This window comes from Pongo abelii, chromosome 21 (genome assembly GCF_028885655.2).
Source record: "Pongo abelii isolate AG06213 chromosome 21, NHGRI_mPonAbe1-v2.0_pri, whole genome shotgun sequence".
Taxonomy (NCBI): domain Eukaryota; kingdom Metazoa; phylum Chordata; class Mammalia; order Primates; family Hominidae; genus Pongo; species Pongo abelii.
Window position 1 is genome coordinate 65,340,546 of NC_072006.2, and position 18,152 is coordinate 65,358,697.

Sequence of the window (18,152 nt, forward strand, 5' to 3'; positions counted from 1 at the left end):
CCCTCAATTAACTATGTTTTGCAGGCTGAAAATGTTGTTTAAGAGCCATTTCCTCATTGAAAATAGACTGAATGCTGTGGTGTTGAGCACAGCTTCACCTATGAATTTCAGGTGATGGAAGGGGTTGAGCTCCTGCATTAACTTCACCATGAGGAGATATTTTTTCTTCCTTCCCATAAAGTTAGCCCATCCTGGTAACTCTTGTCAGTGTCTTGACATTCTGACAGGCACAGTGTGAAAAGATGTGGGATTTTGTGTTTAAATTCCCAGAGACCATGAGCCAGGAAGGATAAGGAACTAGAGATGGGCTTTGCAGGTTTGAGAAGCCTGTATACTTTTGGAAAATAAGTATCATCTCAGGTATTTTCAACTCTGCAGATAAACAGATACCTGCAGACTGTCCCCAGTTTCTCTCTGCTTAAGGCCCCTACTCAGCCCAGAGCCCCTGATCTTTAGCAGGTGATCCGTTCCTTCTCCCCTGGCCTCCGGCCGGCCCAGGCTCCAGCGAAACAACCCTGCAGGTCTCCAAAAGCACAGAACCCTGCTCACCCTCAAGACCTTTGGGATGACTTTCCTAGGAGCTCTGTGCCTCATGCCTATGCCAGGGTCTAGGCCCCACCCTCTCTTATCTGGCATGTCTCCTCTCTAGAACTCTTCCCTGACAAGCTCTGTACCCACAGATAAACCCCTATGTGTTTCTCTTTTGTAACATGTAAGAGGACTGTGACTGAGTGATTGTCCAAACCATAAATGTCTGACTTCCAGGTAGCTGGTGAGCTCTGCTCAGTTAGGAACTCTGTACAACTTGCAAATGGGGACCTTGAGTGCCTGCCATGTGGGTGCTTAATTATAAATAGAGAGGTATAGATATGGATATGATATTAATATGCATATAACATGGATATCACATGGATCTGAATATGGGTATGGACATTATATGAATATGGATGTGAATACGCTATGGATATAGGATATCGATATATACATATGGATATAGATATGATATCGATATGTATATGATATGAGTTCAGATATAAGATGGATATGGATAGAGATATAATATAGATAGGTATATAATATAGATATGGATATAGATATGAATATTGATGTGATATGAATATAAATTTGATATGGAATGGATTTGATATGAATGTAGATATTATATAGATGTGATATGGATATGGCTATATGGATATAGATATAGATATGGATATAAATACAATATGGGTATAGATATAGAGATATGTGTGTATGATAGGGATATAGATATAATATATATGAATATAGATATATCGACATGGTATAAATATGATATATAAATGGATACAATATAGATATGAATTTGATATGTGTATGTATCTGATATAAATAGGGACATAGATATAATTTGGGTATGGATATGAAATTAATATGGATATAGATTTATATGAATATGAATATAGATATGGATATGGATATGTTATGAATATGGATATAGATATAGTGTGGGTAATGATATAAATATGATATTGATATAATATGGGTATGGATAGGATATGGATGTAGGTATGGTATGGTATGATATAAACATGGATATAGAGATGATATCATATGGATATGACAGGAATATGGATATACATTTATATGGATATTGATATGATATGATATGGACATTAATAGAGATATGATATAGACATTGATAAGGTAGGGATATGGAGATAGATGTAGACATTGATGTAGATTCAGATCCAGATCCTGTTATGGGTACTGATATAGATATTGAGACTAATTAGATGACATGTGAATAGAGATGCACATTGCTGTGGATACAGGTATTGATACACACATAGACACCAATATAGATGCAGATACATATTGCTGTCATAGCCTGAATGTATGAGTGAGAGGACACTCCTTAGACTTCACCTCCTTCCACCCTTCCTCCCAGGTTCATCCCAGCCAGCATGCTTTGGACAAGTGACCCTCTATGAGGCCCCCATATCCTCATCTCTGAAATGGAGGTGCTACGTCAGAGGATGGAGGTGTGGATTAACGAGGCAAGCATAAGAAACACATCACCTGAAACTGTTATTCACTTGCAGATGAATTAAGTGTTCCCCAAACCTGGCTAACTGACAAGGCAAGTCTGGAATAGGCTGGCCCAGCCCTTCAGCACTCAATCCATGTGGACACTGGAGTTCGAACCAGGAAACTGTTCATAATTGGGGTGGTCCATGCATTTTCCCTGTTGGCATGCCCTTCACTTACCTCAACAGGACAGAAGAAACGAATAGCCAGAATGAATAAAAATGAGGACTACCTTTGGAATAGAAATGAGTTGCTCAAAACCTCCTCTTTCTTTCCCAATTAAGCATCACGACGTGGAGGCTGCCGGATCACCAAGCACTAGAATGAGATGGAGCAGAAGTTGGCTGCCCAGCAAATTGCTGCCTTCGCCTTGATGTTTGTACATTCCCTCCAGCTCTAGCTGGCTTAACTACAAATATCATTAAATTCAAAATCTCACTCTATCTCTCTCTCCCTCCCTCCCTCCCTCTGTGTGTGTGTGTGTGTGTGTGTGTAGTACCTATTGATAGCCACAGGCAGAGCTAATCAAATGCACTGCACTTTTCATACTTTCATTAAATTTCACACAATTATGAATTTTGCAATAATGCAAATGAAGAGAAAACCAGGAACCAAGGTGGGTGAGTTGTGGGAGAGGGCATCAGAGGGCCAAGAAGTCTCTGGTTCTTTCTAAGCTTGCCCGAACCACTGGAAACAACCATTGCCTCTACCAGGTTGTTGTATGCACCAGGAGCAATCATTGGGAGGCATTTAGAACCCAAGTGATCCAGGGTCAAGAGGCATCTTGGAGAGGAGGTGGGGAAAACTTCCACCTGAGCCTCAGAGTCCCTGCAAAGTGGTCCTCTAGTCACACTCCCTGTTGCAATCATTACTGAGCACCCACAGGCTACAAGGATAGAGCAGCTGAACACATGTCATCATGAGGTGGCTCACTGCTTTCTGAATCTCGGTTGGCAAACTTTTGTGCAAAAGGCCAGACAATAAATATTTTAGGTTTTGCTTACCAGATGTTTCTGACACAACTATGCAACTCTGTCATTGTGGCCATCTATAAACAAATGGGTACGTCTGTGTTCCAATAAAACTTTATTGGCAAAACCAGGTGTTGAGTGGATGTGGCCTGATGACCATGGTTTAACAACCTCTGATATAAGGGATCACTGGAAGAGTGTTTTAGAAATACCTGACCAAGTGTATTGGAGAGATGTGGAGTCAAACATGTGAAAACATGACCACTCAAAGTGACCTCAGTGGAACAATGGGTCTAGTTAAGAGTTTCACTTCTCAGACTGAGGTAGGAGGTGGGACTCAACTCCAGAGGCGGGGCTTGGGCACTGTACCACATTGACGACTAGTTAAAACAGGGTCAGGGCAAAAGCATCTTTCTAAAAAGACACGCCCACCAGTGTGTCAATTTAGTATTGTCAAGGCAACACCACTGCCCCTTTCCATGGCAACGATCCAATGACCCAAAAGTTACTATCCCTTCCCTAGAAATTTCTGCATAAACTGCCCCTTACTCTGCATGTTATTAAAAGTGGGTATAAATGTGACTGCAAAACTGCCCTGAGCTGCTCCTCTGCCTAGTGGGTAGCCCTGCTCTGAAGGAGCAATCATGGCGCTGTAACACTGCACCTCAATAAAGCTGTTTTCTTCTACCTGGCTTATCCTTGAATTCTTTCCTGGACAAAGCCAAAACCCTCTTGGGCTAAGCCACACTTTGGAGCTCCCCTGTACTGCATCAAGACCAGTGTCTGAGATGAAGTTCATCCTGTAAGGGCTGGAAGTGGAGAAGCTCTGAAGTGGCCTCTGCACAAATGGAGAAGGCCACATGGATGGTGACTCATCTATTAATTGGATATTCCTTTGGAAGTATAAAGGCTAGGTGTTCCCAAGAGGACAAGCTTTGGGGGCTCCACACCTACTCCTAGCAACTGTACTCTAATCTTCTGATTTGCAATGGGGCTGCTGTAAGTCTCAGTTTTTGAATTTCTGAAACACAGATTAATCATGCATCTACAAGACTATCCTTGTAACCCAGTGTCACTAAAGCGATCTGGGAATGTCCCTTCTGTACACCTCTACAGACACAACTAAGCAAAGCTTTCATAGTATTATCAGAGTAGCAGCCAGGTGTGTGAATAGAGGCCAGGAACCAAGAGCACACAGGAGCCTTGGAGGCAGAAGGCACATATCGCTGTGACTGCAGGGTAGGACTGCAGTGGTAGGGCATGAACCACAGGATGAGAGAGGTGCTCCAGAAGTCTTCTTGTAGAGCAAGAGACCAATGTTGTGCTTTTCGTTCATGGCCCTGTTGTTGCGTGTTTCTCAGCTGTATAGCCCATAAATGACACGTTGGCTTTAAGGGATAAAAACCCAGCCATAGTCTTGTCTCATGTCAGCCCACACAGAGGGACTCCTGGGGGACTTGGTCATTGGACAGACCATGGATTTAGTCTTGGCAAATAGATTTAGTTTCCCCAACCAGCTGAAAGAGGCTGTGTTTCTGTTGCAGTCTAATCAATGCACATATGGGTTGCTTGTTCAATAAAAGAAACTAAGTAGGAGATATTTAAGGAACTTGAGAAGTATTCAAAAAATCTAAAGCAAAAATGGTTTAACTGCAGACACTAGCATGTAGTTCTTAAGGTATACAATTAGGAAAATTTGTACAGTAATTAGATCAATTAACAAGAGTTCCATGTTCATCCTCTTCATTAGCTAAGCCTGAGAATTTTTCTTTTCTTGCCCAAAGTCTCAAAATTCTTAGTTTGAGCTGATTTTTCTGATAAATTCTTAGAAATTTCTGGTTGAGGCCGGGCACAGTGGCTCACGTCTGTAATCCCAGTACTTTGGGAGGCCGAGGTGGACGGATCACTTGAGGTCAGAAGTTTGGGATCAGCCTGGACAACATGGTGAAACCCCATCTCTACTAAAAATGCAAAAATTAGCCATGCATGGTGGCGCATGCCTGTAATCCCAGCTACTCCGAAGGCTGAGGCACAAGTATGGCTCGCACCTGGGAAGTGAAGGTTGCAGTGAGCCGAGATGGTCCCATTGCACTCCAGCCTAAGTGACAGAGGGAAACTCTGTATCAAAATAAATAAATAAACAAACAAATAAATAAATAAAAGAAAATTTCTGGTTGGCATGAGGTCTTCCTATTAACAAAAGCTGACAGGTGAGCATTTTATGTACCAGGAGTATTTGCCAAGCTGACCCCAGTGATCCCAGACAGTCTTTTGCCAAAACAGGTGCAGACCATAGAAATTATAGACCCTGGTCTATCAAAGCAGCCCCTATTCACAATACAGTGCCCCTCTATCATGGGACTCTCCTTTGCTTGGCTTTCTAACTTCAGCTCCCACTACTGACATCATCACACTGCTCTCAGTGTCGGCCTCTTCTCTGAAGAGCATGGTCTCCCCTGCTCCACACCGCACAACCCATCATCTTTCAGACATCTCTTTCTCAGCCTGGGTTCTCTTTCACTGTCTTCTCTACTGGTCCTATTTCTATTGATCTTTCTACATCCAACTCAAGCCCTTTTTCTCCCAAGTAGACCCTTGTAACCTCTGTAAACTTGCATCCTATCAAACTCCTTAGTGCCCATTTTCAATAGTAAGTGTCAATGTTTGTTTTTAATTCTCTCTCTCCCTCTTTTTTTTTTTGAGATGAAGTCTTGCTCTGTTGCCCAGGCTGGAGTGCAGTGGTGTGATCTTGGCTCACTGCCACATTGGCCTCCCAGGTTCAAGCAATTCTCCTGCCTCAGCCTCCTGAGTAGCTGGGATTACAGGCACATGCCACCATGCCTGGATAATTTTTGTATTTTTAGTAGAAACGGGGTTTCACTATGTTGGTCAGGCTGGTCTCGAACTCCTGACCTCAAGTGATCCACCCACCTTAACCTCCCAAAGTGCTGGGATTACAGGCATAAGCCACCTTGCCCGGCCTAATTCTCTCTTTCAATACACAGATTTTGGTTTCCCAAAACCAGTGGGCATGGACTGCATTTTATATGTATTCAACAAATGTTTATTAAGTAACTAACATCAGTTGTTCATTATTTGTAACTTAAATAATATGAAGTCAATTGGCATGATTAAAGCTCTATGGTCTCATGCAAAATAGCAATGATCAGTTACCAATTGCTTTCTTTAAGTATAACCTGGGGAATGGAGTTGAAAGTGACCAGCATTGTGGCCTTTGCTCTGGGGGTGTGCCTGCCATACTGATGGCAGCAGCTGCTCCAGACACCTGTCACTGCCATCACGTTGGCTGCAGCAGGGAGGCATTGCCTGGGCTGCACCCCCCATGGAGCCAGCAGGAACCCCATCCCTTCTGAGTTGGGGTGGGAACTCCCTGGGTGCCGCTGCAGCTGCCCAAACTGCCTGCAGACCCAGGCCGCTGCCCCATTGGCCTGGGAAGTCCCCTCTGCCCTTGCAGGCTCAGAAGTGCCTGCTCCCACTGCCTGGCTTCTTCCTGCTGTTGGCGTCTGCTCCAATCTCAGAAAAGTTGGGGCCAAACCTGGGCATCATGAATGGCAGCAGAAGGCAGATAGGTTCCTGGGCAGAAGGGGACGGGTCCCTGGTAAGACCAATCCCATGGACTGGAATGAAGACTTGTGGTGCCTTTTCTGGGCCCTCCCATGGCTGCCCATGAGCCAGCTGGCACACACTTTCTCCCCTCTGTGGTCCATAAAAGTCCCGGGCTTAACCAGAGCAGGCAGAGAATGGAGAGACAATGGGATGACCAGCAGCAGAGAGGAGTGAGACAACCACTGCAACTCATAGCTGCAGAGATGATGGGGACAGCCTGATGGCAGAGAAGAGCCACCCTCTCCAGAGTCTCTCTGCTGAGAGCTGAACACTTGATGGGACGACCTGCTTACAAAGAGGAGCTACCCACTGTAAGTCTCCCCTGAGCTGTTCCAACACTCAGTAAGCTTCTCTTTGTCTTGCTCAACCTCCACTTGTCTGCATACCTCATTCTTCCTGAACGCAGGACAAGAACTAGAGAGAAGGTGCCACTGGCCACAGAAGTTTTTGCCCAGAAAAGCGACACCCCGAAGATCCCGTAACAATACCAATGCTATTATCCCAAAATAAGCTGGACATATCCCTCAGCGTGGAATTCTGGAGAAGGCGGTAGACGCAGCATTATAAGGTCATGTTTCTACCCATACTCTGATCTGTTTTATTAGCTTTGTAATTTTTCTTATACTCTCTATTTTCCTCTCAATAAAACCTTAGAACACACTTCAATATGTAAGATAAATAAAAGCCAGAAAAACAAAAGTTTGAGTGGTCACTTCACCAAAGAATATCTACAATTGAAAAATAAACATATGAAAAGATACTCAACATCATTTGTCACTAGGAAAATGAAAATTAAAATCACAATAAGATACCACTACAATCTATTAGAACGGTTAAATTTAAAAGAAAGTCCCACTGGAACACCAAATGCTGGGGAGAATGAGGGGCAGTAGAAGCCCTCACTCCTTGCTGTTAGGATGAGTGACATATCATGACACAGCCACTCTGGAAGATAGTGAAGAGTTCCTTATAAAGTTAAACTTACCATAACTCAGGAACCACATTCCTAAGACTTTATTGGAGTAAAAATAAAAAACCTTGTTCACACAAGAGGCTGCATGTAAATGTTTGTGGCAGCTTTATTAAACATCTCCAAAAACTGAGAACAATACCAATGTCTCTTAATCGGGGAACTGAAAGACAAATGATGGCCCACAATAAAGGTCAGAAATAAAATGAAAGAACTCTTGATTCATCAAGGAGGAATCTCAGATGAATTATGCTACCTGAAAGAAGCTAGCCCCAAAACACTGCATACTGTATGGTTCAATGTATATGATATACATCCTGGAAAAGGCAAAATGACAGAGACAGAAACCAGATCAGAGATTGCCAGGGGCTGGGGTAGGGGGATGGAATGCTCTGTATCTTGATTGTGGTGCTAGTTACGTGACTGTACACATTCGTCAAGACTTACAGAACTGCATACTAAAAAGGTTGAATTGGACTGTATCTAAATTATATCTTAGGAAAAAAAGTATATATATATACATATATTTTGAGTCTCGCTCTGTAGCGAGGCTGGAGTGCAGTAGCTTGATCTCGGCTCACTGCAACCTCCACCTCCCGGGTTCAAGCAATTCTCCTGCCTCAGCCTCCCAAGTAGCTGGGACTACAGGTACGTGCCACCACACCCAGCTAATTTTTGTATTTTTAGTAGAGATGGGGTTTCACCATGTTGGCCAGGATGTTCTCAATCTCTTGACCTAGTGATCTGCCTGCCTCAGCCTCCCAAAGTGCTGGGATTACAGGTTCGAGCCACCATGCCTGGCCAAAAAAATATATTTTTAAAGCTAGCAGGTCTGATTTTAGTTGAGATTTGGAAGTCTACCTGCCCAGGCTTCCCAAGGTGCTCCAGTCAGATCCTGGGCCACCACCAAGTCCCACAGAAACCAGTTTGGAGACCTGTAGACTAGCTCCTCACTGAGCCATTTCCGGATCTCCAACTCCCTGTCATCTTTCAACTGGGACCCTCATGGGAGGTGGATGCAGCAGATTCTCTGAAATCCTACTTTTGAACCCTGTCGTTTTCATCAGCAAAGCCATTCCCTGGACTGCTCCTATGTCCACCACCCAGACTGTCCAGCCAGTTTGGGCACCTTCCTAGGGCAAGACTCTGTCTCAGCTTGTCTGCATGGACTGTCAGCCTCCAGTCTAGAGGGAGGGAAGTGCAGGGTTGGGCCTCCTGCCTCTTTTCCTATGGAGGGTGGGGATGGCATTGCACGCATATCACCCTGACCCTGCAGGGCTTGGCCTCTTGCCTTGTGTCCCATGGAGGGTGGGGATGACATTGCATGCACATCACCCTGATGCTGCAGGGCTGGGCCTCCTGCCTCCTGTCCCGTGGAGGGTGGGGATGGCATTCCACGCACATCACCCTGACGTTGCACTTGCCCCAGAAGTCAGCACTCAGGGATTTCCCTCCACCATGGGGCTGCCTGAAAATGGAAATAAATTCTCAGCACAAAACAAAAAGACAAACTGGTATGATGCCTCAGAGCATGTTCGTTTGGGGTTTTTAGTTGTTTTAAAATTTTCTTTTCATTCTAATAAAGGACAGCTTTGTCTTTAATCCACAGATATGGCTGAATCGCTGTTTTCCAAGCAGCACACAGAAAATTTTCCTACCTGAGGAGCGGAGTAGTATCCATGGAGACACAACACCAAGGCCTTCAGTGTCTCATAGGCTGGCAGGCCCGGCAAGGAGCAAGCGCTACGGCTTGTTAGTAAGAGGCAGCTAGTGAGAGAGCCTGTTACTGACTCTGGGATCCCTGAAACACCTTTCGCTGGGGCCTCACTCATTCCTGGGAGGAATGCAGTTGAGTGGTTTGATACCAGGCTTCAGCGGGACTGCGGGATTTGACTCCTAACCCCTCATTTGTGGCTGCAGGATGCTAGACAAGCACTTAACTCCTTTGAGCTCTTTTCTGTAAAAGGCAGACTGTAGCACCTACCCCCTAAATGTATTGAAATGTTTCAACAAATGTGAGCACAGCATCAGTACCCTGCCAGGTCCACACTGAGAAATCAATGACAGTTATGATTAACTTCATGCCCATGCCCATTGGGTCCATTCAAATCACCGAGCCCCGTGGTTGAGTTGGGCTGCAGGCCGCCCTGTCCCCACCAACACAGCACATCTCGGCAGTCCCAGACAGGTGGGAGGATGGACCCTGAGACAGCACCTTAGGGAAGGCATGAATGCACAGGAATCTGGCGGGCATCTTTGGTGAGGTTCCACCCTCTCCTGGCAGAGACCTTGGTGGATCCCAGGACTCCCCCTCCAAGGAAACTCGATCAGAAGAGCCCTGGTGGGTACCCAAAGAGCAGCCTAACTCCAGGGAGAGGCAAAGGCCAAGAGAGGCCAAGGAGCCAGCCTGACCCCTGGAAATCATTCAATATGTATGTATTGAGTGAGCGATTTAACGAATGACCTTTAGAGTACCCATAGCTCTCCACTTCACCTGGCTGGCTGACACCACATACAGACATCTCAAAGACAGAGAAGGTAATGGAACAGAGCGATGACTTGCAAGGGAGGTGCACAGCAAGGCCATGCTGGCCCCCCACACCACGCAGTTCCCAAGGGAGCTGTTGTCATAAATAATTCCTTTTGTGTTCTGACTTCCCCTTTCACAGGCCTGACCACCATGTCTGTATTCCCCTCCCTTGCTCCCCAGAACCCTTTCTGTTCCCCAAAGGTGCCACTATCTCCCTGAGCCCGGCCTTTGCTCTCGCCAGTGCAGCTCCCTGTCTTTGGCATCACCCATGATGACTTCAGCACAGGACTCAGGTATTGGTTGCCATTGCACTGATCAGAGGCCCTTCACCCCAGTGCTGCAGCCTAGCACAGTGCTTTATCATGCTAGTCACTTCCCGAAATCACCTTGTTTATAGTTTACTTGTGTCCTGTTTGTCTTCTCCAACTAGAGTGAAAGCCCCATGAAGGTGAGATTTTCATAGTTGAGTTCATCACTGACTCCCCAGTGCCCAGAACATACCTAAGACATAAAAAGTATAGATGTTGGATGGAAGGAAGGAAGGAAGGAAGGAAGGAAAGAAGAAAGGAAGGAAAGGAGGGAGGGAGGGAGGGAGGGAGGGAGGAAGAGAAGGGGAGAAAGGGAGGGAGGAGGGAAGGGAGGGAGGGAGGGAGGAGGGAAGGGAGGGAGGGAGGGAGGAAGGAAGATTATGGGTATTTGGATGAATAGATTAATACATGAACAGGACAGGGCATGGTGGCTCATGCCTGTAATCCCAGCACTTTGGGAAGCTGAGGCAGGTAGATCATGAGGTCAGGAGATCGAGACCATCCTGGCTAACACAGTGAAACCCCATCTCTACTAAAAATACAAAAAATTAGCCAGGCATGGTGGCATGTGCCTGTAGCTACTCAGGAGGCTGAGGCAGGAGAATCACTCAAACCTGGGAGGCAGAGGTTGCAGTGAGCTGAGATCGTGCCACTGCACTCCAGTCTGGGCGACAGAGAGAGATTCCAAAAAAATAATAATAAATAAATAAATAAATAAATGACTGCATGCATATCTGCCTGTGTAAATGGAAGAATAGATGGATAAATGAATAAATGGGTGGATGAGGATATGCATGTGTGGATGGATGGGTGGATGGACCGATGGGTAAGTGAATGATGGGTGGATGAGTGATAGGTGAGTGGTTGAGTGAATTAATAGATGGAGGGAATAGATTGATGGATAGACAAATGCCTGGGTTGATGACTTAGCCAGTGGGAGGCAGATCTTCTCTCCTAGGACTTTCTGTCTTCCAGGTAAAATGCCTCCCAGCCTTGTGCTGATGCTAGCTCTCACAATGAGGCAAATTCATTCTGTATCACGCAAAGAACCTCGACTTTATGGGGAAAAGGCCATCCTTGGCTTCACAGACAAAAATACTCCAGGCGGGTTGCCAGGACCTCATTCCATGCCTCCAGTTCGATGGGGCACTTGGGGCTGAGTGGCGAGAGCAGCCCCTGAGCAATGTGGTAATTTCTGAAGTGTGCTCTCCCTGGCTGAGCTCACTGAGCTTTCATCTTTGTAATTACGCTGGGACACATTTCTCATTACAGACACCAGGAGAAACCACAAGCAAGCAGGCAGCTGGTTAAGCAAGAAAGAGCAAAGCAAAGATTGACCTAGTTTGGATAAAGTGGGATCTTACCTGAACCTTTCCCAGATGGAAATCACACTAAACCAGAGCTCTCTGTGTCTTGCACACACACATTGTTTTTCTTCACTCTCTTTTTTATTACAGTGATTTTTTTTTACCAGTTTTGTTCTATTCGAATTGAGTAGAAGTATAAAGAATGAAACTAACTGGGAAAATCTGAATGTTCAGCATGCACAAAGCCTCAGGCACTCGGTGTCCTCTGGAGCCTCTGCCTATAAGTGTAGGTTTGAACCTAACAAATGAAAGTCTTTAGAAGAGTTCAGATTAATATATGTACATGATGCGTGATGGATCTGGGGATGGCTGGGGAGGTGTGGGGAGGGCGGCATGTATCCTGACAGCTCCTTTCGGCTCAGTGGCTGGAGTCATAACCATGGTTACCAGTTCAGGGTCTCCAGATGGGAGTGACCAGGGCAGTAAGAAGCTCAAAATACTAGCAGGACTGAGAAAAGACTGAGAATGACAAGCCCAGAGTAAAGCAACTCAGCAGCCGGGACATGTGTTCATTTACTTGAAGAGCTGCAACGTGGGAGAGAATAGTTTATGTGACTTCAGAGGGTAGAATTCAGGCTAACTGATAAAAGTTTCACAGAGGGACAGATGCACGTTTTGAAAATGAAGCCCAAACTTGTCCCTGCAGCTGGCCAAGCCCTGCACTATGCGGCCACTGCCTTAGGAACAACCTCTCCTAATGCTCTCCTTGTTTGCTCTGCTCCAGTCACAATTGCAGAACTTCCTCCAACACACCTTGTCCTTGGTGGCCTCAGGACACTGGCACTTGCTGTTGTCTCTTTCTGAAATGAAATCCCCTTTCCCTTACTAGGGCTAGATCCGGCTTAACTCTTTACTCAGAGAAGTCCTCCCTGACCACCGTTGCTGAGGCGACCCCCCAGGGTCATTCTCTGATGCTGTGATCATCTGGGTTCCTTTGATTCTCAGCATTTATCACTCTCTGAAACAAACTTGTGTGTGCGTTTATTTCTTCATTACCTCACTTAACGTGTATGAAGACAGGGGCTGCATCTCTCCTGTGGGCCTCCTATGCCCAGCTCCTAGGAGGGTGTCTGATGCACAGAAGGGGCTCAGCCATGACTGACTCAGTGAGTGCATGAATATGCACAGAGCAGAGATGCTCCAGCAAGGTCAGGTCAATGATGTCCCCACCACTCAGAAATCAAACGACCAGCTGTATCACCTTCACACAAGAGAGAATAAGCCTCATCCACACCAACAAGACAGCAGAGCCTGCAGCTGCACTTCAAACCTGAGCCAGTTCTCTAGCCTGCAGGGATTCGAAGCTGAGAGGTGTGCATTTCAATCATAAGTTTTGTTTTTGAAAATCCTGAGATTTCTGGCAATTTTGTTAATATTTGATGTATCAAACAATAATCAATATCTCTCTTAGGACAGTTTTAGCCATGACTTTATATTAACCTATTTTATCTCAATGTGTGTTTGTTCTGGAATGAAAATCCAGTGTTTCTAAATTCAGATCTCCCAGGTTCCATGTTTTCAACTCTATAAAATCTAATTAAACATGAGTTTAGAAAATGATCATTATCTTTCACATCTTGGGAGGCTCCACACAAGCGCTTCTCCAGGGGGGCTTGGCTTGAGTCAAGTTCTACTCAAGGCCTTCACATGTGCAAGGCCAAATTTTAATCTAGTAATGGGGGTGGTGGAGGGAAGCTTATTTTTCATATTTAGACAAATACAGATTTGTAGCGTAAATTCACTAAGATTTTAAAGAAAAGGCTTCAATATTTAAGACATTTCATAATGAGGTGGGACACTTCTAGGCTATATTTGGCTTTCAACAAACCCAGATAGCTAGGAGTGACCGTATAACATCATTCTGGCCAATGAGTTTGGTTCAGAAGTTTGTGGGAAGAGAGTCCTGTTGTGAATAAAATGGCAGCACCTTCTCCTGCCTGATGTGCCATGATGATGCGGCCATGCAGATGAAAGCGGGACCAGGAAGAAGCAGGATGGTGGAAGGACCTTGTCCATTGACCCAACAGCCCTGGCCCGAGGCTGTCCAACTGTGGACTTGCTGTAACCAGAGAAGGTACCCCTACCCTTGGCCGGGACCTGTGGTAGAATTTTCCAGAACTGACAGCTGAGTGCAGTCCCAGATGGAAATGTCTCATTTGGCCTCCAGAACAGAGGCACAACAATGAGATCCCACTGGGGATTTTCAGAGCTCAGGACAGGTGGCAGTTCACCTCTCCAGAAGTCTCTATGGGACAGAGTTCAGAGAGGAGTTTGGCTCTGAGGCAACCAAGTTAGGCTTTACTGGAGCTCCCGGGAAACAGTAATGGTGGAAGAAATCCCCAATCTGCTGTACAGCAGGAAACGGCTTACCGCAATACGACTTGCTTAGGGCTTACAGGTGCCGTCTCGTATCCATGACCAGGTCAGACATAGAGCCTCCACATTCCCATGCTTTGTCTCATAAAAGATTAGCTGAACTGTTGTTTCCATTGGTCAATCAGAACAAAGTGCTTGCTAACTGACTCAACTACGCTGTAGTTAAGAGTATCTCCACAGGACCCTGGACTCCGACCCACCCTCAGCCGGACAGAGCATGCAGATGCTGCTCAGACACAAAGAGCACACTCCACGGGCTTTGCTTGTTCCTCTCTATAAAAGAAAAGTCCTTTTCTACCAGGCATTTGAGACGCTTGCAGATCTCAGGGTCAGAGTGAGCCCAGTTGCCACAGTCCCTTTCTTCAACTGCGACAGTCTTTTCAAATAGCATCTCTCCTTCCATAGATCTAGACTTGAACACACACATAATCTTGACATCTCCAAGCTGTAAGGGTTGTGGGAAGTTATGGGTCCAATCTCGTTATTTGCTTGTGAGTGAATTCAGTCCAGGGCTGGTGAAATGATTGTACTAAGTCTAGGTAGTGTAAGTGGTGAGCTCTGGGCCAGACCTGACCCCTGCTTTCATGTTCTTTGCAGATTATCACAGCTACAAGGACAATCCCAGGTGAGCTGATGCAGGCACACACATCTCCATACACACAATATCACACGTGCACAGGCACACAGAAATGTGTGCACACCTGTATGTACAGCCCCTGGTCAGTCCAAGGAGCAGTGAGTGTTGCTTTCTTCACACCACCCTATAGTTAGATTGACACCTCACAATGAGAACGAAATCAGGAGGCCACAGCCCTGGATGTGCCCTGCCCTGCACAAAATCATCCGGTTCTCTGTCTTCTGTCTCTGTCCTGCTCCCGCTCCACAGCCGCTTCTACCAGAGGTGGCCTTCTCCTGCACTGCTCTACCCAAGTAATGGCAAGGCTGGAGCAGTTTGCAGTGACCACAGGACATATAGGCAAGCCACCCTTCTAGGCTCCATGTCTAGGAGTTGGACTATCAGACATCCCTCTCTAGAGTGGAATCGAGCAGGGTTTGTTCTTCTGTTTCTGGCCTATTTCACTTAGTGCAGTGTCTTCTGTGTTCAGTTATGTTGCTAGGGGCTGACGGAGGGAAATGGGGAAATAGACTCAAGTTCCAGTTAGGAGAGGTGAATAAGTTCCAGAGATCTGCTGAATCACACAGTGGTTAGTGTTACCAATACTGAATTGTGCACTTTAGAATATGTTAAGGGGCCAGATCTCACATTAAGGGTTTTTATTGCAAAATAACAAACTCCCACACAGGAACACACCAGAATGTTTAGAGGTGATGGACATGCTTTGTCTTTTGATTGTGGTGATGGAATCACAGGTGCATACATATGTCCAAATTTATCAAAATGTATAAGTTAAATATGTGCAATTTTTATCAATTATACCTCAAAAAACTTCTAAAAAGTATAGTTAAAGAATCAACTTTTCCTGTGGGAAGGGGAGGAAAGGGACTTTATCATGATAATATAGTATATTTTATGTACATTGCAAAACTAATATGTATATCATGTATCTTTTATGTACATAGCAAAATTCTACCCCATTGCAATTTAAGTTAACAAATACTGAGTCTCATTTTGTGCCAAGCTGTGTACCAGGCACCTAAGACAAGGCTCCACCTGCCAGACCCTACAGTGAAATGGTGCAGAAGTGGTAATAACAGTCAGGTATATGTAAATACATGATATATGTACATAAACATATAAATATGAGTAGGTGCATACAATAAGCATATAAATTCATATTCCTATACTGTATATGCAATACATGTATGGAAATATGTATATTCATGGGCTTTATCTCCTATAAAACTTAAGATAGGATGTTGTTGTCCATCCTGTCATCATGTGCTTTTTAAAAGTGAGGAAATTGAGGCTTAGAAAGTTGAATTAATTTGAACAGCAACACAGACCTCATAACTGGGTATCCCAAAATAAGACTCTAGTGGTCCTATTCCAGATCCAGAAATACTAATTGTCTTATTGCATTGAAGACAGACACATAAATGGGCAATTTCAATAGAATGGACACTGTTATGAAGGAGGTGTGTCTAGATCCTAAATCCATCCTGAAGTTTACGCGGAAGGGAAAAGAGAACACAGCTTTATTAGATAAATCTAACCATCCAAGAATGCTGGGTTCTTGTAACTGCTTCCATATTCAGTTTGTTGTGGAATGTTGCTGGGTGGAAATGGATGAAACAGTCCAGTCTCATACAGGTATGCAGTTGGAAGGGAGATGGATTTCAACAGTGTTTACAGATCTCTTCAGTTTGTTGTGCACATTCTTTTTTGATACTATACCAAAACTTAGCAGCGGTCATTTTTTTAAAGGTTACATGCAATGCAAGTCTGAAGTTACACCAATTAACTTTTCGTGTTCTATTAAGTGAAAATCCACTGGCCTATTTGAACTGTAAGGGAATCTTTTACCAGTGCATAATTTGATAACATCATGTTGGTCAGTGGGAAAACAAAAGTTCACTATGTTATGCAGATTTTCCTTTATGCAATATCAAAAAATAAATCACATTTGCTAATATCACCAGATCTTATTAGAAAAGGCTTGCAGTCTGGGGATACTGCCAAGCCAATGAATGTAGATACCAGTTTTCAAAATTTTAGTTTGAACTTAGAAGCTCAAATTTTATCACTGGCAACAAATACTATTCATTACTTTCCTCAAAGTGACAGGCTCAATTCGTTTATATTTTTAAATACACTTTTTACTTTAGCAGAGTTTCAGATTTGCAGAAAAGTTGTGAAGAGAATTCAGAGAGTCCCCATACACATTACATCCAGTTTCCACTGGTGTGAATACTGATACATTGTTTTTAATTTAAGCCCATGGTTTATTCAGATGTCCTTTGTTTTTACCTACTGTAATTTTTCTCACAGAAAAGGATTCTGGGATGCCCCAGAATCCCGTCGAGGATATCACAGTGCATTTAGCCATCGTGTCTCCTTAAGCTCCTCTTGGTGGTGACAGTTTCTCGGACTTGCCATATTTTTGATGACCCTGGCAGTTTTGAGGAGTGCCGGTGTATTTGTCTTTTCTCATGCTGCTAATAAAGACATAGACCAAGACTGGGTAATTTATAAAGGAAAGAGGTTTAATTGATTCAAAGTTCAGCATGGCTTGGAAGATCTCAGGAAACTTACAATCATGGTGGAAGGCACCTCTTCACAGGGTGGCAGGAGAGAGAGGTGCCCAGCAAAAGGGGGAAAACCCCTTATAAAACCATCAGATCTCGTGAGAACTCACTATCATGAGAACAGCATGAGGGGGCCACCCCCATGATCTAAGCACCTGCCACAAGGTCCTTCCCATGATATGTGAGAGTTATGGGAGCTACAGTTCAAGATGGGATTTGAGTGGGGACACAGCCAAACCACATCAACTGGTCAGGTATTTTGTTGAATGTCCTTCAGTTGAGATTTGTCTGATTTTCTTTCTTGTGGTTAGACTGGGGTTATGGGCTTTGGGGAGGAAGACCACAGAGGCAAAGTGCCATTTTCACCACATCTTATCTAGGGAGCATATTATCAACTCTTGATGTTGACCTTGATCACTTGCTTGCCTCAGGGAGCTTTCATTATCTTTTTCCCTGATAAGGTTTCTCTTTTCTATCACACCCTGCACACTGTGCTCTTTGGAGGGAACTCCCTATGCAGGGTGCGACCTGTACCTAGGGAGTGGGAGTGAGGCACCCCCTCCTTGAGGTTGGAGCACCTACGTGAATTATTTGGAATTCTTCTGCACAGGAGATTGGACCTAATTTATTTTAGTAAGATTTGCAAAATATCCAAGTCTGAACAACTGTAGTTTATCTGTCAGTTAATCTTTCAAGTGAAACTGCTATTTCTTGAAAAACAGAGCAGTT